The 26,326-nt window shown below is 37.2% G+C and overlaps 1 non-coding gene across 1 annotated transcript; it reads left to right on the top strand.

Moving 5' to 3' along the window:
• The first annotated feature begins 1,547 nt into the window (after positions 1–1,547).
• TRNAC-ACA (transfer RNA cysteine (anticodon ACA)) lies at positions 1,548–1,619 on the top strand. The gene has a single exon. It is a non-coding gene; the product is annotated as a tRNA-Cys (tRNA).
• Positions 1,620–26,326: the final 24,707 nt, after the last annotated feature.

Here is a 26,326-nt window from a genome sequence, read left to right as displayed (position 1 = left end):
TTATGAGCCTCGTGGGTGACATTTTTCTGGCTCTTCCCAAATATTTTTTAAACTGTATTGCAGAGAAAAGACACATGTAAGTATGGAACTTTTGGGGGATCCTAGGCTAAGGAAGTGGACTTGGGTCCATGTAGCCAATTGTGTCGACTATGAAATGGGAGAGAAAGATGTTTTCTTTGCTCTTTCTCATAACCCAGCACTTCTCTGCTCTAGGGAGCAGGACCTCTGTGAGCAATGTGCAGCACCCTTGGGGCAAGAAACTGGCTAGCTCTGGGGCCACCATCAGTCAGTAAAAATCTGAGGTTCCTATAAATGATTCTGAAAGTGTTGCCATCAGCGCAGAGATGTGAGCGGCTGGCCACTGAACAGACAGTACCTTAGAGCTATGACACAACTCGATATACATAGCCGACTTACTGGTTTGTAGACATTGTGTGTGTATGTGAGTCATTGTTTGGGTGGCCTCAAACTGTGAAGGAGTGCAATTTTGCCTTACTTCAGTTCAGTTGAGTTCAGTTGCTCAGTCGTGTCCGACTCTTTGCAACCCCATGAATCGCAGCACGCCAGGCCTCCCTGTTCATCACCATCGTCCGGAGTTCACTCAGACTCACGTCCATCGAGTCAGTGATGCCATCCAGACATCTCATCCTCTGTCATCCCCTTCTCCTCTTGCCCCCAGTCCCTCCCAGCATCAGAGTCTTTTCCAATGAGTCAACTTTTCACATGAGATGGCCAAAGTACTGGAATTTCAGCTTCAGCATCATTCCTTCCAAAGAAATCCCAGGGCTGATCTCCTTCAGAATGGACTGGTTGGATATCCTTGCAGTCCAAGGGACTCTCAGGAATCTTCTCCAACACCACAGTTCAAAAGCATCAATTCTTCAGTGCTCAGCTTTCTTCACAGTCCAACTTTCACATCCATACATGACCACTGGAAAAACCATAGCCTTGACTAGACAGACCTTTGTTGGCAAAGTAATGTCTCTGTTTTTCAATGTGCTGTCTAGGTTGGTCATAACTTTTCTTCCAAGGAATAAGCATCTTTTAGTTTAATGGCTGCAGTCACCATCTGCAGTGATTTTGGAGCCCCCCAAAATAAAGGCCCTCCACTGTTTCTCCATCTATTTCCCATGAAGTGATGGGAGCAGATGCCATGGTCTTCATTTTCTGAATGTTGAGCTTTAAGCCCAGTTTTTAACTCTCCTCTTTCACTTTCATCAAGAGGCTTTTTAGTTCCTCTTCACTTTCTGCCATAAGGGTGGTGTCATCTGCATATCTGAGATTATTGATCTTTCTCCTGGCAATCTAGATTTCAGCTTGTGCTTCTTCCAGCCCAGCGTTTCTCATGATGTACTCTGCATATAAGTTAAATAAGTAGAGTGACAATATACACAGCCTTCATGTAAGTACTCCTTTTCCTATTTGGAATCAGTCTATTGTTCCATGTCCAGTTCTAACTGTTACTTCTTGATCTGCATATAGATTTCTCAAGAGGCAGGTTAGGTGGTCTGGTTTTCCCATCTCTTGAAGAATTTTCCACTGTGACTTCCCTGGTGGCTCAGATGGTAAAGCGTCTGTCTACAATGCAGGAGACCCAGGTTCGATCCCTGGATTGGGAAGATCCCCTGGAGAAGGAAATGGCAATCCACTCCAGTACTATTGCCTGGAAAATCCCAAGGACAGAGGAGCCTGGTAGGCTACAGTCCATGGGGTCGCAAAGAGTCGGACGCAACTTAAGGACTTCACTTTCACTTATTGTAAGATAACAAGTTAATATGTTGCCATTTTATGAATCCTTGCAGAAGACATGAAACTCCGAGGTCAAAGAAAAAGAGATGTATCACTTAGAGCACAACAGTGAACATGAGCACCAGTTAACCCTGACTCTTAGTCCCTGAGAGGTGATGCAGTGAGGCACAGATGGATGCCGCCCACGGTCGGCTTTTATCACATTTGAGCTTAGGAAACACAAACCTTTTATATGGGGTATAAATAAATCTGCCCTCTGCTCTGGAGGGAGATATTATCTATAAGATTGTTCGCTGTCCAAGCATCCCTGAATAGAGCAAAAAGGAAATAGTGTCTCTTCTGAAAAGATATGCAGAATTTCAAAACACCTATGGAGCTTTGTCTCCAGAAAGAATTCCATAGTATTCTCTGAGATTCTCATATCAAATGGTGAATGTTGGAATATTAGATTTTCATATTTAAAAGACAAGAGTGTTACAAACTCAAAATATAAAATAAATAGCCACTTCATATGAATAAAAGTAAATTATTTCATATATTCATATAAAGAGGAGAAGATAGTCTGCCCTCAGTGAAGTGGAACGGAACTCTGTACTCCTTAGAGGGGGAATAAGCACTGCCTTTCTTCCACAGGGTGCCATCTGGAATGGGTGTGTAGAAGAGTAAGCTTTCAGTGAAGAAATGTGATAAACACTACCTCAGCCAGGTGATAAAGGCCAAGAACAGCAGCCACATTGCACTGATAATATGTACTCTTAATATAATATGATGAAAATGGCATTTTATATCTAAGGTCTTCCCCCAACAATCCATAACACGTCTTGCCAAGAAAAAAACATCAGAAAAATTCCAATTGAGATCCATTCTAAAAAGCGTCTAGCCAGTACTCCTCAAAACTAAGACATCAAAAACATGGGAAGTCTGCAAAACTGCTCATGCCAAGAAGAACATGAATAGACATGACAACTGAATGCAGCGTGATATTCTGAATGGGATCACGAACAGGAAAAGAAAATTAAGTTAAAATTAATGGTATTTAAATAAATTATGGACTTTAGTTGATAATAATGGTATTATAATGATAATGATATATATTTACATATATTATCATATATAATGCTATATATTTATATAGTATATATATCAACATTATTTCATTCATTGTAATAAATGTATCATAATAATGAAAGCTGTTAATAAGGGAAACTGGATATGAGGTACATACATGTCTACTAACTTCTCAATTTTTCTGTAAATCTAAAACTGCTCTAAAAATATTTTTTATTAAAAATATAATGGGCATTTCTAATGTCTCAATATTTCTGTTCATGGGTATATAAACAATAGAAACACATACACATGTGAGTGAGTGAGTGAGCGATCATCGCTCTGTTGTGTCTGACTTTGCAACTTCATGGATTGTCTATATATATATATATCAGCTCAGTTCAATCACTCAGTCATGTCCAACTCTTTGCAACCCCATGGACTGCATGCAGCACCCCAGGCTTCCCTGTCCATCACCGACTCTCAGAACTTGCTCAAACTTATGTCCATCAAGTCTCTAATGCCATACAACCATCTCATCCTCTGTTGTCCCCTTCTTCTCCTGCCTTCAATGTTTCTCAGCATCAGGGTCCTTTCCAAAGAGTCAGCTCTTTGCATCAGGTGGCCAGAGTATTGGAGCTTCAGCTTTAGCATCAGTTCTTCCAATGAATAATTAGGACTGATTTCCATTACGATTGACTAGTTGGATCTCCTTGCTGTCCAAGGGACTCTCAAGAGTCTTCTCCAATACCACAGTTCAAAAGCATCAATTCTTTAGTGCTCAGCTTTCTTTATTGTCCAAGTCTCACATCCATACATGACTACTGGAGAAACAATAGCTTTGACTAGACGGACCTTTGTCAGCAAAAGAGTTGGACATGACTGAGTGACTTTCACTTTCAATATATGTAAAACAGTGTTTATGGCATTAAAAGTGAAAGTCACTCAGTCATGTCTGACTCTTTCCGATCCCATGGACTCTACAATTCATAGAATTTTCCAGGCCAGAACACTGCAGTGGGTAGCCATTTCCTTCTTCAGGAGATTTTCTCAACAGAAGGATCGAACCCAGGTCTCCTGCATTGCAGGTGGATTCTTTACCAACTGAGCTTCCAGGGAAGCCTATTTATAGCATTGCTATTCTGAACAGCTCCAAACTAGACATAACTCGAGTCTTTTCCTTTCAAAATCAGTGCATATTCTCAACGTAACCATAAGATATAAAGTACAGCTACACTAACAATGTAGATGAACATTCCAACCAGGTGAAGGAAACTGTTTATGAAATGAATGCATACAGTATGATTCTGTTCATGTAAAATCAAGATAAGTACAAGTAAGCCATAGTGTTATAAGGCAGGAGAGTAGACACACGTGGGGGTAATATTGTACCAGGATGGGAGGTAGAATCTCTACGGCCTGGAAAGGCTGATCATGTTCTTTCTTGATCTGGATGCTGGTTCCAAGAGCATTCAGCTTATGAAGACTCATCAAGTTATAATCTCATGATTTGTGCACTTTTTTATATAAATGTGATTCTTCAATGATTTTTTTTCTTAAAAAAATGTGTGCCTCATAGGCATAGGTTGTTAAAAATGATTACATCACATACTTGAATTGATCCTCTGGAAAAAGAAGCTTTCAAATGATTAAGCTTTCCAAAGACATGTTAGAGTAAAAGGGCATAGGTTAAGAAAAAAAAAGAGAGAGAAAGAGAGAGAAAGGTCAACCTTAGAAAAGACATGGGGAATTTCTTGTTCATTGAACTGAAATACTAATTTTAGTTTTAATTCAATGAAATCAGGGATAGGGTATGATAGCAAATAGAGGAAGAGAAATGGAAGTGCTTTTATGATTATACAGTACTTACTGGTACAGGGGTGAATAGGCTTAGGGAGAAGGACTGAAGGTACCGCCTTGTTTTCCCGGGAACATAGTGGAACCACTGGAGCACCTCTGATCATAAATGGAAGGACTGAAGCTGAAGCTGAAGCTCCAATATTTTGGCCACCTGATGTGAAGAGCAAACTCATCACAAAAGCCACTGATGCTGGGAAGGATAGAGGGCAGGAGGAAGGGGGCAACAGAGGATGGGATAGTTGGATGGCATTGTCAATTCAATGGATATGAGTCTGAGCAAAGTCCAGGTGATAGTGCAGGGCAGGGAAGCCTGGTGTGCTGCAGTCCGTGGGGTTGCAAAGAGTTGACACAACTGAGGAACTGAACAACAGCCCCTTATTGGAACAACCAAAGGTTGCACCAGCTTCAATCAGTCCATGTGCCCTCCTTATCAAACTGGTAATAAATCAGCAGGTATCATGACAATATAATTGGGGCTTACTTGGTAAAGAATAGCTCACTTGGTAAAGAATCTGCTTGCAGTGCTGGGGACCCTGGTTCAATTCCTGGGTCAGGAAGATCCACTGGAGAAGGGATAGGCTACCCACTCCAGTATGGTTGGGCCTCCCTTGTGGCTCAGCTGGTAAAGAATCCGCCTGCAATGTGGGAGACCTGGGTTGATCTCTGGATTGAGCAGATCCACTGGAGAAGGGAAAGGTTGCCCATTCCAGTATTCTGGCCTGGAAAATTCCATGGACTGTATAGTCCATGCGGTCACAGAGAGTCGGACATCACTCAGCAACTTTCACTTTCACTCTTATTTTCATGACTACATATTGTTAATGGTGCTTATTTACAGAGTTGATATTAAAAAAAAATCAACTCTCGGATTTCCCTGGTGGTGTGCTGGATAAGAACCCACCTGCCAATGCAGGAGACACAGGTTCAATCTCTGGTCTAGGAAGCTTCTGAACGCCACAGAGCAGCTAAGCCTATGCTTCATGACTACCGAGCCTGCCTTCTGGAGCCTGCGAGTTGCAGCTACTGAGCCTGTGTTCCAAAAAGAGGAGTCACCATATGAGGAGCACCCGCGCCGCAATAAAGAGTAGACCCCACTTGCCATGACTAGAGAAAGCCTGTGCAAGCAAGGAAGACCAGGCACAGCCAAGTATATACAAACAAAAATAAACTCTCAAGCGAGATTGCCTGAGTTCAAATCCTGTTTCCACTACCTCTTTGATGTGTGACCTTGAGCATGTAATGTAACATCTCTGTGCTTCATTTCTTCCCCGAGGGCCTGGAAATATTGCTTATTTCCACATCAAATAGCATGCAGGATTTTAGCTACTCAACCAGGGATCAAACCTTCACCTCCTGTATCTGAAGCAAAGAGTCTTAACTACTGGACTGCTAGTTAAGTCTTGGAATACTATTCAGTACAGTTCAGTTCAGTCGCTCAGTTATGTCCAACTCTTTGCAACCCCATGAAGTGCAGCACGCCAGGCCTCCCTGTCCATCACCAACTCCTGGAGTTCACTCAGACTCACGTCCATTAAGTCGGTGATGCCATCCAGCCGTCTCATCCTCTGTCGTCCCCTTCTCCTCCTGCCCCCAATCCCTCCCAGCATCAGAGGCTTTTCCAATGAGTCAACTCTTCACATGAGGTGGCCAAAGTACTGGAGTTTCAGCTTTAGTATCATTCCTTCTAAAGAACACCCAGGGCTGATCTCCTTTAAAATGGACTGGTTGGATCTCCTTGCAGTCCAAGGGACTCTCAAGAGTCTTCTCCAACACCACAGTTCAAAAGCATCAATTCTTCAGCACTCAGCTTTCTTCACAGTCCAACTCTCACATCCATACATGACTACTGGAAAAACCATAGCCTTGACTAGAAGGACCTTTGTTGGCAAAGTAATGCCTCTGGTTTTGAATATGCTGTCTAGGTTGGTCATAACTTTCCTTCCAAGGAGTAAGCATCTTTTAATTTCATGGCTGCAATCACCATCTACAGTGATTTTGGAGCCTCCCAAAAATAGTCTGTTTCTACTGTTTCCTCATCTATTTCCCATGAAGTGATGGGACCGGATGCCATGATCTTTGTTTTCTGAATGTTGAGCTTTAAGCCCAGTTTTTCACTCTCCTCTTTCACTTTCTTTTTTTTTTTTCTTTTTTTTTTATACTCTTACCACTTTTATTTATTTTTTTTTCTTTTTTTTAAATTTTAAAATCTTTAATTCTTACATGCGTTCCCAAACATGAACCCCCCTCCCACCTCCCTCCCCATAACATCTTTCTGGGTCATCCCCATGCACCAGCCCCAAGCATGCTGCATCCTGCGTCAGACATAGACTGGCGATTCAATTCACATGATAGTATACATGTTAAAATGGCATTCTCCCAAATCATCTCACCCTCTCCCTCTCCCTCTGAGTCCAAAAGTCCATTATACACATCTATGTCTCTTTCCCTGTCTTGCATACAGGGTCATCATTGCCATCTTCCTAAATTCCATATATATGTGTTAGTATACTGTATTGCTGTTTTTCTTTCTGGCTTACTTCACTCTGTATAATCGGCTCCAGTTTCATCCATCTCAACAGAACTGATTCAAATGAATTCTTTGTGTATATGTACCACAGCTTTCTTATCCATTCATCTGCTGATGGACATCTAGGTTGTTTATAATAGCCAGGACATGGAAACAACTCTTTCACTTTCATCAAGAGACTTTTTAGTTCCTCTTCACTTTCTGCCATAAGGGTGGTGTCACTTGCATATCTGAGGTTGTTGATCTTTCTCCTGGCAATCTTGATTCCAGCTTGTGCTTTTTCCAGACCAGCATTTCTCCTGATGTACTCTCCATATAAGTTAAATAAGCAGGGTGACAATATACAACCTTGATGTACTCCTTTTCCTATTTAGAACCAGTCTCTTCCATGTCCAGTTCTAACTGTTGCTTCTTGCCTTGTATATAGGTTTCTCAGGAGGCAGGTCAGGCGGTCTGCTGTTCCCATCTCTTTCAGAATTTTCCACAGTTTATTGTGATCCACACATCAAAGCTTTGGCATAGTCAATAAAGCAGAAATAGATGTTTTTCTGGAACTCTCTTGCTTTTTTGAAGATCCAGCGGAAGTTGGCAATTTGATCTCTGGTTCCTCTGCCTTTTCTAAAACCAGCTTGAACATCTGGAAGTTCATGGTTCACGTATTGCTGAAGCCTGGCTTGGAGAATTTTGAGCATTACTTTACTAGCACGTTAGATGAATGCAATTGTGTGGTAGTTTGAGCATTCTTTGGCATTGCCTTTCTTTGGGATTGGAATAAAAACTGACCTTTCCCAGTCCTGTGGCCACTGCTGAGTTTTCCATATTTGCTGGCATATTGAGTGCAACAGTTTCAGAGCATCATCTTTCAGGATTTGAAACAGCTCAACTGGAATCTCATCACCTCTACTAGCCTTGTTTGTAGTGATGCTTTCTAAGGCCCACTTGACTTCACATTCTAGGATGTCTGGCTCTAGGTGAGTGATCACACCATCGTGATTATCTGGGTCATGAAGCTCTTTTTTGTACAGTTCTTCTGTGTATTCTTGCCATCTCTTCTTAATATCTTCTGCTTCTGTTAGGTCCATACCATTTCTGTCATTTATTGAGACCATCTTTGCATGAAATATTCCCTTGGTATCTCTAATTTTCTCGAAGAGATCTCTAGTTTTTCCTCTATTTGTTTGCACTGATCGCTGAGGAAGGCTTTCTTATCTCTCCTTGCTATTCGTTGGAACTCTGCATTCAGATGCTTATATCTTTCTTTTTCTTCTTTGGTTTTCACCTCTCTTCTTTTCACAGCTATTCGTAAGGCCTTCCAAGACAGCCATTTTGCTTTTTTGCATTTCTTTTCCATGGGGATGGTCTTGATCCCTGTCTCCTGCGCAATGTCACGAACCTTGGTCCATAGTTCACCAGGCACTCAATCTATCAGATCTAGTCCCTTAAATCTATTTCTCACTTCCACTGTATCATCATAAGGGATTTGACTTAGGTCATATCTGAATGGTCTAGTGGTTTTCCCTACTTTCTTCAATTTACATCTGAATTTGGCAATAAGGAGTTCATGATCTGAGCCACAGTCAGCTCCCAGTCTTATTTTTGCTGACTGTATAACACTTCTCCATCTTTGGCTGGAAAGAATATAATCAATCTGATTTCAGTGTTGACCATGTGGTGATGTCCATGTGTAGAATCTTCTCTCATGTTGTTTTCATATCTTGTGTTGGAATGCTATTAATAACATGTTTATAACAGAGTGGTTCAGAGGATTAAATGAAAGTTCTCTGTATGTATTGGTAGTAGTGGCAGTGGTTTAGTCACTAAGTTGTGTCTGACCTTTGCAACTCCATGGACAGAGGAGGCTGGCGGATTTCACAGGCAAGAACACCGGAGTGGGTTGCCATTTCCTTCTCCAGGGGCTCTTCCCAAACCAGCAATTGAACCCAGGTATCCTGCATTGTATGTGGATTCTTTACCAACCGAACTACAAGGGAAGCCCATATTAGCTATAATCGTATATGAAACCCTGCAAATTAATTCACTCAAGCATAGAACAAACACAGAAAAATCATTTTTACCACCATTTGATAACAAAGGAAACTAACATTTAAAGCCTTTAAATGACTCCTTACACAGCTTGTAAATAGTGAAACAGAATATCAGCTTCAAATGTGTCCCCTTCTTCCAATCCAGGACTTTCCCATGTCCCCATAGCACCTCAAAAATTACTTTGAACTATTAAGATATGCCCTTTTTTTAAAAAATAGGATTTAGGAGTTTATAAAGTTCTCTGTAGTGATCATTAAGTTGCTCTTCTCAAAACTCATTTCCCATTATTTTATGGAGATTTTACATGTGAACTCATCTACTCTACTCCCTCATTCAAGGAAATTAAATCTGCTTTTCCTATTCTCTCTCCTTTGTGTAGATGAAAACTGGTGCTCATTATCTACAGTAGAAAAGGCTTCTTGTTATACGTAAAGCAATTATTAATCATATAGGAGATAACAACTAAATCAAAATTTCACATATTCAGGAGTTAATTGAGGGGCCTTGGGCCTTGCAGTCTTATTCTCCATGGGCGATCTCTGACTTCTCTACATCTCATTTAAAAATTCTTTGAAATAATTAATCACCTTATTATGTTTGGGACTTCCCTGTTGGCTAAGATGTTAACGGAACTGTCTGCAATGCAGATCCCTGGGTCCGGAAGATTGCTTGGAGAAGGGAGTGGCTACCCACTCCAATATTCTTGTCTGGTGAACCCCATGGAAAGAGGAGGCTGGTGGGCAACAGTCCATGGGGTCACAAAGGTCTGGACATGACAGGATGACTAACCCTACTATTACTGTTATATTTACCTATGGCGAATCTTGAAAGTTCATCAATTTTGCATTTTTGAAACATTTTCTGATCTTTGAGTGAATTCGTTTTAACGATATGATGAGTCTTTTCTTGTACTTTTCATTCCAACTTACATATGAATCTTTAAGAAGCAGGCTGAAATAGTTCATTTTCACTTTTTAGTTTTGACAAAAATACTCTTGTGTCTTGAATTCAAGGAAAATAATAGAAGTTGAAACTGCAGAATGCCATGCTGCTACTGAGTCGCTTCAGTCGTGTCCAATTCTGTGTGACCCCATAAATGGCAGCCCACCAGGCTCCCCTGTCCCTGGGATTTTCCAGGCAAGAGTACTGGAGTGGGGTGTCATTGCCTTCTCTGACAGATAATCACGGCCAATTTTTAGATTTCCAGAAGTTCAGATTTTTTACTTGAGTTTTACAGAAAAATTTATTTGTGTACATGAGGTTGCAATGTTATATTTTTGTAATAGTTGCTGAAACTTTGGTAATTATTTTGTACTTTTATAAACAAATCCTATAAATTGATACTAAGAGTGTTTATTTGGAAGTATGTTAACCATAATTTATATATAATTTATAATACTATAAATTGATACTAATATTAGAGTGTTTATTTGGTTAACATACTTCCAAATAAACACTCTTAGTATCAATTTATAGGATTTGTTTATAAAAGTATACTTACTGCTATCATTACCTTCATGGTACAATATGGAACTAATTTTATCTAGTGACTCCTTGTTCTCAAGCTTTTAAACTACTATTGTTATGTACATACAGAAGCCTCGAATATTTGTAATGAATTCTGAATGTCTCCAGAGTGTCTGATAAAGAAGTAGTTCAGGACCCAGACTATCAAAACCCCAGGCTCACCTGAAATCCATGAAAAGCTGTACTTAATAGCATTGAAGAATTAGAAGTAGATCCAGTCTTCCAAAAGCTGCCAGAGCTTAGAGTCAGGTCTGGTCTTGACCAGATTAAGGTTATCTGCCTCCATTCCTCCTGATGTACAAGGAATAAAATGAACTCTCTTTGGAGAAAGATGACACCATTTGAAACTCTACAATTTTCCACATTTAATGTCTGACATGCAAACAAAAATTATTAGCCGTAATATCCATTTGTCAGAGTTACCAGACATGGGCTTTATAAATGTTATTAACGTATTTCAGCTAATGAGTAACATAATGGATTTTTTTCTTTTTGAAGAATTAAAATCAGTGAAATTTAATAATCTAACAGAATTAAATCAATTAAATTAATTAAGAATGAAAATAATCTAACAGAATTTTTAAACCTAAAAGATGCAGTAATTAAAATTCAAAATTTAATAGATAAATTGAACCATAATCTGTAGAGGCAATTAGACAATCAGAAGATGAGCTGGCTGAAAATATCTTCTGAGGCATGAAAAGCAAAAATGATGAAAAACATGTAAAAGGATATGAGAAACAGCATTGGTGAAAAAGTGTAATGGATCTGTATTTGTCATTCCAGAAGCCTAAGGGACAAAAAATGGGGCAGAAACAATAAATGAACAGAAATAGACAATAATTTCCCAAAATGAATACAGATATGAAGTTATAAATCCCAAGAGCACTTAAAGGCTCAGACAGCTTAAGTATGAACGTAACTATGTCTAAACTCATTAAAGAATATTTCTGGTCTTCAATGACAGAGAAAATGTTACAAACAGTTGAGGCAGGGAGCAGGAGGCAAGAGCAGAGTTACATTGCTTCCCATGAACAGCAATATGATATCTGACATCTCAAAAGAAACAATGAAATCTAGAAGAGAGTGGAATTCCTATTATCATTATTAGTATTAAATCTTAAAAATAAAATAACTTTAAAGTGATCATAAAAAAAAAGAAATGTTTAGAAATACAAAAAGCGAATGAATTTGTCACTGGTAGACCCACACTGAAGCAAGTACTAAAAGAATTTTATTTAGGCAGAAGAATAATCATCTCAGAAGAATAGAAATGCAATAAAGAATAAAATATAATGTAAATATGGGAGCATATACAAATGTATGCTGTATTAATAATATATAAATGAATGCTATATTAATACTACTACTACTACTACTACTACTACTAATACCGATCCTAATTAGAACAATTAATTACTAAGTGGTGAAGGAGGTGGTCTTATGAACTATAACGGTTAAAAAGACAACATAATTGATGAAAGTCCTAAGTTAGGAAAGACTCATTGTTTAAAAATTGCATCATTTATGAGGAAAATTCAAAATAATCTAGAAATTAGGTCTTGGAGACTGTGGCAAGATTTCTATATACATGAACACACAAAAATAAATTGCAGTTCCACACAACAATAACTAAAATTGGATTATATTTAAAATATTTATAACAGCAGAAAAATAAAAGACCTATGAATAAATCAAATATGAAAGTGTACAAAACTTTTCACATGAAGCACACACTGAGAAAAAAAGTAAAACCTAAATAAATGAAGTGCTTACCTTTTCAAAGGTTGGGAGACTAAATATTGTAAAGACATTAATTCTCTAGCAATTGACCTATGGATTCAATGCAATAATTTAAAAAATGTTAACAGATCTTAAATTTGTGCATATATGCGTCTATGTATGTTTGTGGAAACTGCCAAACTGGTATAAAAATATATATGTAAATATAAATGGCCTAAATAAGATAATCTTAAAAAATAGCAAATCTGGAAGATGAAATATCAGATATCAAGACTTAGAGTAATTAAGAAACACAGAAATTAAGAACATGTGGTATTGGAGCCAGGATATATATGGATCAATAGAAAAATGAATTCAGACACAGATTCATATGTACGTAATTACCTGATTTATAGCAAAGAGAAGTGTTGTTTTATAACCTGAGATTTATAACCTGATTTATAACTACACAGTAGTGCTGAATGGAAGAGACTTTTTCCAAGTGGACAAAGAGCTAAGTCTGGAAAACTGGGAGCTCATGTGGGGAAAAAAGTGAATCTTGGCCCCTAATTTTTATTAAAAGAAGAAAACCCTTAACTGCTGCTTTACTCTCAAGAAGAGACGAGAGAACAGGCATTTCTTATATAGGGCATTAAAAAATGCCAACCATAATGAAATAAGTGGTAAAATATAGGCTTCATTGAAATAAGGAACTCAAGTTTATCAAAGACACTATGAGAACAATAAAAATCAGATCATAGAGTGGGCAGAAATATTATACATATATCCTATGTGTATCATACATTTATCCGTGTATCCTACAAGGACTTATATCTAAAATACATACAAATTTCCCTACATTAATAACAAAAAATAGCTAACCAAAAGTGGAAAAATAAAAACAAGTGAAAGATCTCAAAAACACTTTATGAAAGAGAATATTTATATTCCAATAGGCGTATGAAAAAATTCAATATTATTATTATCAAAGGAAAGTGAATTAAAACCACAGGAAATAGCACCAGAACCCACAGAATGGCTTCAGTGAGAAAAGACTGAGGAAGCCAAGTGCTCGCAGAATGTGGACGAGGGCACCTTCCCTACGTGCTCTGGCACACCATTTCATAAAATCACTTCCAAAAATTGTATGGCCAAACCTGCCAGAGATAAAAATGCACGTATTCCCTTATCTACTAAGTCTTCTGTTAGTTATGAATACTCAGCAAAACTGGGTACATATGATAAAGCTACTCAAAAGGACAACCAACAGTCACATGAATAAGTACATTCCAATATATTCTTGCACTGGGCTACTACGTTACGTTGAGAGTGAGCAAATGACTCCTGCCCCAAAGAACATGCATGGGGGACTTCCCTGGTGGTCCAGGGGTTGCGACTTCGCCTTCCAACGCAGGGTATCTGGGTTCGATCCCTAGTTGGGTAGCTAGGATTCCACAAGCCTCATAGACAGAAAGCCAAGACATGAAAGAGAAGCAGTGTTATAACAAGTTGAATGCAGACTTTAAAAATGGCACACATCAAAAAAAAATCTTTTTTTTAAAAACAGCAAACAAAAGACGGACATATCTCACAAATGCAATATCGAGCAAAGGAAATCATATGCAAAAGCCAACATAACAGTATTATTCAATTTGTATAAAGTTCAAAACTGGCAAAATTAGCCTGTGAAATTAGAAGTGAGGATTCTGGTTACCCAAAGGGTATAGGGAATGGGAGGATACTCCAAGGGACCTTCTAGTATGCAGGTAATGTTTAATTTTCTGACTTGTCTTGTTACTACATGGTATGTTAATCTGGTGATGTGATTTCAGCAACTTTCCATATATAGGTTAAGTTTCAATAAAAAAATTTGTTTAAAAATATATCTAATTATCTGTCATTAATCCATTGTAATATACTTGATATTCCTACCAAGGCATTAGCAGAAGCTGTTTCTTGAGACCGCATAATAGCAGACAAGTGTAGGAATGAGGTCTGGATGAATCCATTTGTGGCAGTGGACAGCGCTAATTGCTCCTTGGAGCCTTGGAGAACATAAAGGTTACAGAAAAGGCTGCAATTAACGTGGCAGGCGTTCCGCAGCAAGTGTAGATACCAGCTAGGGGGGCTTAGAGATAGCCCTCTAGCTTTCTTCCAGATGCCAACTTCTCTTGACATTTATAGGAAGTGGAGGAGGGAGGGGAGGGAGGCATTTTCTTTGCCAAGGAGAAAATCTCTGTAGGAATCTTGACACAGAGGTTTTCATGCCCTTGATTGCTGACAATAAATGTGCTTGTCCTTACATGCATGCTTTGCCACCCGGAAGTGCACCCCGGGTGCTTTTATGAGTAACAGACTCAGACAGAAGGCTGAGGGTCACTTCATTTGCCGTAGATGAGCTGCTATCTTGGTTGAAAACACAGCAGTAATTTAATGGATGCGCAGAAACAAAAATGCAATTACCACTGTTGAAATGTGTCCTGACACATGGTTAACACTCCCATTTTTGTGCCAAGTGACAGAGGAGATTATTTCTTCCTCCAGTTCTGAGAGGAAATGGGCCCATATTTTTTTCTAAAAAAGAATAGCAGTGAGGTAGGTAAGCTCAAATTTGGATGAACTCATTCTCCATATTTATTTCATTGCCTCGTTTCCTCACCCTCACAGATAGACCTAGTCTTCTTTGAGGAAAAGAGGCATGGTGAATTAGGATAAGTGAATAGATTAAAAAGAAAAAAAAAAAAAAGCTGAAACAAACAATAAGGATTTTAAGCCCTTACCACCTTCCTAATGTGGGCTTTAGTTTTTTCATCTACAAAATGGCAATAATAATTATATATCAATGAACTCATAACATCTGTGAGCAGAGTAAACTATCTTTAAACTATAAAGTATAAACATTAGTAATTGACAGCATATAAAACCAATAGCATATAAAACTATGATACCTTTTTAAGGTCTCATAGTTCATTTTACCTGTATCCTAAATATCTATATAATGGTCCTACTCTTTGAGGAAAAAAAAATCTAAATAAATTTCTGGTATTATATGAGAACACTCTTGAATTTCTCACAGCACTTTTCACAGTGTTTAGTGTCAGTGTGGGTAATTTTTAAGTGGAAGTATAAATCAAATTTTAAAGCATCCTTTCTATTAGACAGGAGTTAGTTACACTGTGATGTTGAAACATTTAGGAAATGAAATTAAATATCTACTTTGGAAGAAAGTGCTAGAGAAATTAGCTTTATGAAAATATTTTACCTCTTTATAGGCTTTAACTTCATTGTTTGAGCTAAGAATATTCTCTACGTTTCTTTTAAGCTCCTGTTTTCCATGTAATAGAACCAAAATTTTCTTCTCTGAAGGTTATGGCATGACTATAGGTAATACTTTTGTATTCAACTATTATAGGAAATTTTATGGATTTTAAAAAAGCAGTAGTTTTGTTTTATTGTATATTAAGATGGTTGGGACAGTGTATCTACACTCACTACTTTCCTACACTGGTCTACATAAATATTGGGGAAAAAAAAAAGGCTCCTTTCTTCTTTATTACACTGAATGATAAATTCTTGCTAGCTACAGAGGGAAAATCTGAAGCCCAAGGACAGACTAGATCTATGTAGCTGGGAAGAGTTAAAAAAAAAAAAAAATCATTTCCAGACTTTCTATCCTGATAAACTTATCAATCCAGACCTAAGAATTTTGTTCATAGAAGTTAAATGACATCTGACATTTGGTTACAACTAAAGGTTATTCAAGTCATAAGACCATCACTCAATGTTGTTTTTTCTTTTTAAACTAATGATTTGTGATTGTGCTGAATAGTCTCTGTTTGCCCCTAAGATTCACTCTCCATCCTTGTCCTTCCTGTGCTGTGTCCCTGGAAGCTGACTTTTATGGACTTTGTCAACTGGATTTCCCTTTAGCCTGCAGTTGAAAATAGTCAATGGAAAACATTGCCAAGGAATTGAAAAGTGGAAAGAGAGTACATAGTAAAGTTAGACAGATTTTTCCCAAATTTACTACATAGTGGGTCACAGTTTGGCATTGACTGTGTTTTGCGACAATGCCCAGAGCACCTGTGCAGGCCCTGCCCCAGCGCAACAGCCCTCTGCGTCTAAGTTCTGATGCTCATGCCCTACTTTACCCTTCAAATCCAGGCATGGAAATTGTTCCCGCTTCTTGTTAGCCCCTGGAGTGCTATGCAAGCATCTTTTCAATATGCTTTTTTTTTTCTCAATTATATCAAATAAATGCACCATCTCATTCATATTGGGACTCATCAGTGTGATATTGGAGGTCAAGAATACATAAGAAAATAGAACTCAAGAGACAGACCTATGTCACTTGCTACTCAAATATAAAATATCAATATACAGAGCTGTATTATTGTATACATTATAATTACCTCAGAGTGAAATGCCATAGTTTTTTTTTTTTTTTCCTGGTGCTTTATATTGAACATATTAAAAAAGGACCTACATAATCCATCATGGGAAATATATGGCTAGAAATTCTGTAATCGGCTTTATTAAAAACTTAGATTAACCAGTAATTGCTATATTTGTTTCCAGTGTGGTTAGAGCTGGTGAGATTGAGAAAAAATTCCTAATATTTTTGTTTACATGTTTTGCTCATTTTATCTTCACTCATAGGCAAGTAAATCCATATACCCTTGCATATATATATATATATATATATATATACATATATATATAGTTTATAGAGTATGACATTAAGTTCATTAAAATATAATTTACAATATTTTAAGAATATCAGTTATCCAAATAACTTTAAATATTGCTAGTTACTTATTTTTTAAAGCATAGACACATATACTTATAGTAGAACCATAAATTAGTAATAGGTAAAAAGTGCATATAAATTGGTGTATTACTAGATGATTGATAGAGGGAAGATAAGAAAGGTGGATGGCACATTATCAGCTTTTGTTTAATGCTTTGTTAAAGGCATTGAATGCCTTTGCTAAAGAGTTTGAATTCTAGCATTAGAATCTGATAGCTGAGTGCCTCTCTGTTCCACCACTGAATAACCAAGTGACCTTGGACAATTCCCGTAACCTCTCAGATTGTCATTTTTTTAAATAAGTAAAATGGGCTTAATTAAAACACTTAAAAGAATTGCTTTGAGTTAAATCGGTAGAAGTTCCTAGCTTAAAGTCCATCATGTAGCTAAACATGTAATAAATGTTTGCTCTACAGATACTGATGCATATTAATTACAGACATCTAAATCTGTCGACAGAGTGAGAAAATGGAGACTGATTAGGAAGCAGAAATGGAAACAAAATGAGCACACCGAAGGGATATCAAGCAATATCTTCTCCATGTGTCATAGACCACAAGTTTAGAGAGATTCTCCAAAAAGCAGTGTTTCATGATTAGATGCATCTGGGAATTACTGCCTTTTATATCTCCTTTCTGGATATACCTATTTGCATTTTAATATCCTTGAGAAGGTTTGCAAAGTCTTTACAAGTATCTCCCTGTCTTTCCCAAACTTGCTGAGTATGAATCTCAGGCAATGTCAATTATGTCCCATAGAACTTTTGCAGAGCGTGTTGGGAAATGCTAATCTCACACATAGCAAGCATCACTTGACTGGGATAAGGTACTAGAAGCAGGGAAAGAAAGACAAGTCATAGTGAGGCGAGATTACAGATAGGATGCACAGAAATTTTACAAGCAGAAAGATCATCCTGAGGCTGTTAGCATTACGTCAGTGTTAACTTTGATTTGAAAGGTAATGGCACTTTTTAAAGAAAGCAAGACCTAAAGAAGACTTTCAACAATGGTATATGTCTGATATGGTGGGAAATAATAGTGTCAGCACATTCCAAGTGGGTAATTGGTTTGTCATTGTGCATATTAGCAGCAAATTGGGCCCTTTGCTCTTAATTTAAGTGCCCATTTTTGCCTAATGATGTTGTGTATTTACGTTTCACATTATCTTTGTTAACACGTGAAAAATCCAGCTGGTGACCTAGCAGGAAGTCCCTTGAAGTCATAACTCTTAATTACCCTCCCTGGAGCCTGCGTGGTTTGAATTGAGAGGTAGTCAGAATGCATTATAGGAAGGATGATAGGAAAACACACAGATGTACAAGCCCTGGTGTTTTGAGCTGTAAGACAATGGCCAGTGTTTTATAGTGGTCAGTAGCAAAGGCTTTACACAGCTAGATTCAAATATGAGCTCTACTATTAACTAACTGGTAATACTTGGACACAAGTTACTGGTTCTTTTTGTGCTTTAGTGTGCTCAATATTGAAATGAAATAATAATAATATCTAAATTCATGAGACTTGAGAGAAGCTAAGATGGGAAATATATGTAAAAACTTCATACAGCCTCTGAAAAATAGGGTACACTCACTAAAGAATGACTTTATTTCATAATCCCATTATTTCTATTTTTTCTCGTGTGTAAAAGAGTTGATAAGTATTTGTTACACAAAAATTATAGTTGTATATAACAAACAGTAGTGCTTGTTAATCGGAGAAGGCAACGGCACCCCACTCCAGTACTCTTGCCTGGAAAATCTCATGGATGGAAGAGCCTGATAGGTTGCAGTCCAAGGGATCACAATGAGTCAGACACGACTGAGCAACTTCTCTTTGACTTTCATGCGTTGGAGAAGGAAATGGCAACCCACTCCAGTGTTCTTGCCTGGAGAATCCCAGGGATGGCGGAGCCTGGTGTGCTGCCATCTATGGGGTCGCACAGAGTTGGACATGACTGAAGTGACTTAGCAGCAGCAGCAGCAGCAGCAGCAGCAGCAGCAGCAGCAGCAGCAGCAGCAGCAGCAGCAGTACTTGTTAATAATAAGCAAATCATTTGAAATGTCTTTCCTTCTCTGGATAATTTGTTAACTGAAATTTTTTGTCTTTATTAAAGACATCAATACATCAGCTTTTGTTTCAAATTTAATATTAAAATATTGCATTCTTTTTGGAGTGCTAATTGCATTTAAAAATGCTTTCTTTGATGTTTCAAAGATTTAATTGGTCAATAAATATTATTAAATAAACCATTGAAATGAAGACCAGCATTTCATGAGAAATACAATCAAGAATTTCATCATTATTGAAAATGAAAAAATTCATTAACAATGATATAAAATTACATGGAGATACTTAGTGAATCAAAGAGTTAAGGATAAGAAATATGTATGCTTTATGATGGAATTCAAATGATGTAAATGTGGATAATTACTAAATTTTTATGCTCTATCTCATATAATAAAAAGACGAGACATGCCATAAAATATCATTTTGTATGCCTTCTTTAATAATAATAGTCACTATTTATTGATTCTATTCTATTGGCCAACATGTGAAAGCTGGACTATAAAGAAGGCTGAGCACTGAAGAATAGATACTTTTGAACTGTAGTGCTAGAGAAGACTCTTGAGAGTCCCTTGGATTGCAAGGAGATCCAACCAGTCAATCCTAAAGGAAATCAACCCTGAGTATTCATTGGAAGGATTGATGCTGACGCTCCAACACTCTGGCCACCTGATGTGAAGAGCTGACTCCTTAGAAAAGACCCTGATGCTGGGAAAGATTGAGGGCAGAAGAAGGGGACAACAGAGAATGAGATGGTTGGATGGCATCACCAGCCCAATGGACATGAGTTTGAACAAATTCCAGAAGATAGTGAGGGTCAGATAAGCCTGGGATGCTGCAGTTCATGAGCTCACCAAGAGTCGGACAAGACTGAGTGACTAAACAACAGCCATTGGCCAAGAATTGTGTTAGCGACTATATGTGTTATGCCATCCACGTCTGATGGAGACTTGAGAAAGTACTGTTATTCCCAATTTGCAGCTGAAAATAATGGAACACAAAACTGGAAATTGCCTCAACCCTGCATTCTTGTCTCTACTTTTCTTCTAGTGAAAGGAGAGGCGTCATTAGTCATATTTTGAGATTTAGGGAGAACTGGTTACAGCCCTCTGCCTCTCTTGAATTTTTTCACAAATGGGTATTTGTCCCAACTGGATCACAGTCACTGCTATAAGACTCCTCTGGTTTGAGTTAGTGAGAAATTGAGAAAGAGTATTGCCCTGGCTTTCGGCTTGGGATTCTATGTATGTAAGTCTGAAATGATTCATGGAATATTCTACATAGAAAATATCTACTTCTATTAAAAGAAAGCAAGTTTGATACAAAGAAATTCCAACAGGGAAATGGATGGCGTGGAGCCCTTGGATCAAATCATTTTGCTTCTGCATTTTGTGTTCTTGTCATGTTGCTCAGCATTTTTGTGTGTGTGTATATATATATATATTAGCTAATTAAACTTGGATTTCTGCAACTTTCAGTTAGAATAATTCCTCCTAGTTAAGTCAGAGGTTAAACATATTTTCCAAAATAACATGGCTGGTTAGTTGTAGAGGCAGGACCAAGACCAGTCAAAGGCGCATCCCTTGATCACTATGAGCTCCCTCAGTTTGACAAATAAAAATATTCAGCAATTCCCATGAGCAAGATGACTATCTCGTAAGGATCCTTGGACATTTTCCTAAAGTTATAACTAATATAGTAACAAGTGAACAAAATGAAGCCCAAACTATCAGTATCAGTAACCACTTCCACAGTAAGGCCTTTTATAACAAAGAGATTAAATGGATTTTTATAGCAAAACATTGCATAAGAAGCTCAATCAAGCATCTTTTTCTGAGCATGTTGTCCATTGTGATGATAAAACAGAGATATTGTGCTCACACAGCTCTGAATTCTGTTTTTAGAAATGAGAGCCCTAGACTGGTGGCATCTATAAACGTGTGCATGAGTAGAAGCTGAGCAGAGGACAGAGGCAAAGAAAAACAAATAGCTGCAGTTTCTCCAAGCCATTGAAAATAGCACAACAACAATTCAGTCAAGAAGCAGACAATGGGCATGTGCTACTACTAAAAAAATATACCCCATAGTATTTTGATTTTGTGAGGATGCTCTTTCCTAGATCAGAGCTGATAATGAAGTGTCCCTATTGGTGTATAGATATAGAATTGCTATTTTAACTTTGGAAGCTATGTCTGTTACTAAGTCTAGTTCACATGAACAATGGATCTCAGCCCTGACCACTGTGCGAGAAATTCAAATGCATGATCTTGGTGAGTACAACCATCACTTTTTTAGATTGCCAAAACTACAAGTGGTCTGTGGTGGCTGGAGCTGACTTTATCCCCGTAGGGCAGATGTTATGATTCTCCACACTCTTCTAGAGGGTCCATGGCTGCCAAAATGTTTCATGGGGTGCTCTTAAACATTACCCAACATGATCTAATATTTCACTTTAACTGCACGTCTGGAAAACACAAATGGAGATGTTGGGTTGGAAATATATGAGGTGCCCTGGACAGGGAGTGTTTTGACTTTGAATGCAGAGGATCTCAAGAAAATATGTGCTCCTCTGAAACTGTTTCCGTATGTTTCCTGATCCACTGCTCTTACTACACGAGACACAGTGCTATCATGATTAATGCCTTCATCGTAAATACATGATGAATGGGACTTTAGGTCCATTCTGGCCCTTTCTCATTGTAACAAGATCAAAGTAAATATATTTCATTCTGCTATGAATGTATTTTCTTCATGTTGTGTTATAAAAAGATGATTCACTCATAGAGCAGCTCTACTTTTATACATGCCTGGAAAGAAAGAAAGAAAAAAATCACTTTCTAAAGTTAAAACATCTTCTGTAAGAGATAAAACTAATTTTTTTTCACTGTATATGAAGAGATTGAAAAAATTATAATAGTCTCTTCCTATTATTCACTTATGCCAGATTTTCAAAAACAGGAAAAGAAAGGTGACTTTTACCAGTTCCATCAGACAAAATTTTATTAAATCTCATTTTCTTCAATTATTTGAGAAGTTTTAATTCTGCATTTAATTATGATAAAATGTCCCATATTTTTCTTTTAAAATAGTCCTTCAGTGAACATCTTATATACCGATTTTACCTATAGAGCAAATTCTTAACAGTGGAGACTATAAGCCAAAGGGAATATGTATTTTAATTTTTTAAATATACTCACCTTGAACTATCCCCAGGTGGCTCAGTGGTAAAGAATCTACCTGCCAATGCAGGAGATGCAAGAGACATGGATTTGATCCCTGGGTATGGAATATTGCAGAAAGGAGGAAATGGCAACCCACTCCAGCATCCTTGACTGGAGAATCCCATGGACTGAGGAGCCTGGCAGACTATGGTCCATCAAGTTGCAGAGTCAGACGTGACTGAGTGAGCATACACGCAGTGATTGAGCATCTTGAACTAACTTGTGAGAAGTTATTTGAATTTGTATATTTATCTGCATGCTTTCAAAAACTTGACTTTGTTAAGAGTGTACAGATTTTAATGTCATTCAGGCTTTCTTTTATAATGTGAGAAAAGATTGAGCATGTTTTTATTTGCTTTGGATAATTTCTGTTACTTTCTCATTATTTTCTAACTCTATATCTTTTGCTTATTTTTCCTTGGATTTTTCATTTTTAATGATTTGAAAACTATTTTTACATTTAAAAAATTATATGTACTTTTATGTCTAAAATGGAACTTCATCAATTAAGCAGTTAAAAACTAATTTTGCCAATTGCCTTTTGGTGTTTTGAAAGGTATTTACTAACACAGAAAACCCATACATATTTATACAATTTAATCAGTTACATTCTTTAGGCATTTAGACACTTGTTCTTGCTTAGGCTTATCCTAATCAATTATTATTAAAGAAAAAAAATGTTCTATTTTTTCCTATTTATAGCTTCATTTTTACATGCAAATGTTTGATTCAGGGAAAATTGCTGCTTAAGACAAGCAGAATAGGAAGCAATTTTAATTTCCTTTTTTTCCCCAATGGATAGCCTATTTTCCTAATACTATTTATTTTGTTCTTCATAGAACACAGGCTTAAAAATGAGGACTTTTCTCATGTGACCTGAACTTCAGGTATCTTACCAACAGAATTATTGTGCTGCTGGCTAACACTATATATATAAGACAATATTCAATGGGAAAATAGTCCATGACCACAAGACATAAGCTTTATTAAATTTGAATATGTATTTTCATCTCATCAAGAATTGTGTTAAGTGTAACCAATTAATTTCCTCAGTTGGAATTTTTTTCAGTAAAAGGTATATTGAAGGGAAAAATTCCATACACAATTTTTTGCTGGTATCTAGACCAAGATGCTTTCCTATGTGACAATTATTGACAGCTTGACAGTAGTTGTGATGAAGCTACTATGATGTGGCTATTGACCCACATGTGTCCAGCATGGCCTTTAACTTTAATCCCATGTAATGGGGAAAGATTTTCTTTGAGTCATTCTCTCTTGTGACCCACATATTGCAACTGAAAGCCAGAGATGCATGGGTGTCCAAGGTATTTTAATTGATTGAATTTAACTAGATTTGACTAGATTTGGCAATTCTGTCCCTCAACATAAAAAAGAAAGTTGCTAAATATTCTCCATTGTGATTTGGTTCAGTATCCTGGTATCAAACATCTTGATTTTATTCTAATTGTATTTAATTAACAATAATTAGCCAGTGATAGACTTGTACAGATGTGAGAGTTGGATCATAAAGAAGATTGAGTGTTAAAGAATTGATGCTTTCAAATTATGTTGCTGGAGAAGACTCTTGAGAATCCCTTGGACTGCAAGGAGATCCAAGCAGTCCATCCTAAAGAAAATCAGTCCTGAATATTCATTGGAAGGACTGATGCTGAAGCTGAAGTTCCCATACTTTGACTACCTGATGCGAAGAGTTGACATTCACTGGAAAGATCCTGATGCTAGGAAAGATTGAAGCCAAAAGGGGAAGATGGAAACAGAGGATGAGATGGTTAGAAAGCATCCCTGACTCAATGAATATAAATTTGAGCAAACTCTGGGACATAGCAGAGGATAGATTAGCATGATGTGCTGCAGTCCATGGGGGTCACAAAGAGCTGGACATGACTTAGCTACTGAATGGCAATGGCAACAAATAGATCTTTGTGAATTCTGTTCATCTATGTATGTATGTTCATATTTTTAGGTTTTAAAATGTTGAAATGTAGACTTAGTGACAGTCACAATCCATACATGTACCAAGTGCTGACTACCAGAAAGAAACATATTCTTTTCAATGTCCTAGAGGAGTCTGGGAAAGAAATTCTTCAGAAGTGAACAGGCAGGCAGCCCATAGGGACGCAAGTTGCCTGTAATGGTTATTGTGCCAATGTTCAGTATTGAAAGACATAAATAAAATGTGATGGAAATAGAAAGTAAAGACTCCATTTCCATGGGGACATAGAAAATATTGTGATAATATTCTAACAGGAGTTACATAACTTTTTGCCAAAACCCATTTTTAAAGTGGAAGATTAGAGTTGAATTTTGTTTAAAACCATGGAGGCTATGTTCCCTATCATTTTTGACATGTATGACAGATTAAAAACTAAACACCTCTAATATTAAATATGAAATCATAGCTTTAGGATAATAAACTAAGCATGATATTGAAAATAAGAAACATCATTTTGGTCTGACAACATAACACTGGAATAAGGGTGTCATGAGCTGAATTATGTATCCCCCATAATTCATATGCTGAAGTCTTAAATTTCAGAATGTGACTGGTTTTGCAGGCAAAACTGTTAAAGAGGTAATTAAAGTAAAATGTAGTCATTTGGGTGAGACCTAACCTAATATGCAAACATGCCTCATTTTATAAGTAAGAGGAAGTTGAGACACAAACAGGAATAGGATAAGACCCAGTGAAAACATGGACAGAGAACCACCCACAAAACAAGGAGAAAAACTTCATTCCAAAGAAGTCAGCGGTATTGGTACCTTAATCTTAAGTCCTGCCATTTTTGTCATGGCAGCCTTAGCAAACTAATACAATGGGATTCTCACATAATTCTTTGCAAAGCCTTATTTTTCCATTCAGGTTCATATGTCCTAATAGCTCTGTGTGTGTTCTTATTTGCTTCTTAAGACAAGTCTATGATTTATATATTGTTATTTTGAATTATGATGCAAATGAGAAAAATGAGGTTAAGAGAATTTAAGTAATTTTCTATGGTCACCCAGCTCATATGTCACTAAGGCAAAGACTGAGACTAGACCTTGTCCCACTCTGAAACATCTGCTTTAATCACCGTGCTATATCTGTATGGAGCTATCTTGGACAAAATATTGCCTGTGCGCTGTTCAAACAGTAACATAACTGTCATAGTTTTGGTTAAAAACAAAATAAGATAACTTCTACTGATTGAAGAATGCCTACTGTTATATTTAGAATCCAACAGATTAATGATAAGCTAGAAAAGAAGAACACACTTGTACAACCGGAGCCTTGAGGGAAACAGGTCTGGCTAGTAAGTTAATAATATAATCCACTTAATTTTTTTTTTTTAATTGAGCACGTGTTCCAGGTACTATATTCAACACTATATTAAGAACTGAATATAGTCATAGCACTGAATTCAGAGTCTGGAACTTGATGGCAGAAAATGGACAAATTAAAATATCAACTACAAAATCACCAAAGGTGTGAGTACATGGACTATGGGAACTTAAAACATGGCTTCCAGCTCAGACTTTGAGAAAGGATTTCTGTGCAAAAGATAGAGAACTTCAATAAAATAAAGGGAAGCAGAATAAGGGAGATAAATTACATGATATAAAGAAGAGGAAAGCTGAGTAGAAATTTCTGATTGTATCCTATTTTTAAGCAGGTTTTGAATCTTCACAAGAGAAATAATGTAGTATGTTCTTGGTTATAAGGATCCCTGTTATTTTGTCAGGAATAATACTTTAAATA

Source organism: Ovis canadensis, chromosome 7 (assembly GCF_042477335.2).
Source record: "Ovis canadensis isolate MfBH-ARS-UI-01 breed Bighorn chromosome 7, ARS-UI_OviCan_v2, whole genome shotgun sequence".
In the NCBI taxonomy this organism is placed as follows: Eukaryota; Metazoa; Chordata; class Mammalia; order Artiodactyla; family Bovidae; genus Ovis; species Ovis canadensis.
Note: the sequence above shows the minus strand (reverse complement) of the source record. Positions and strands in the feature narration are given on the sequence as shown.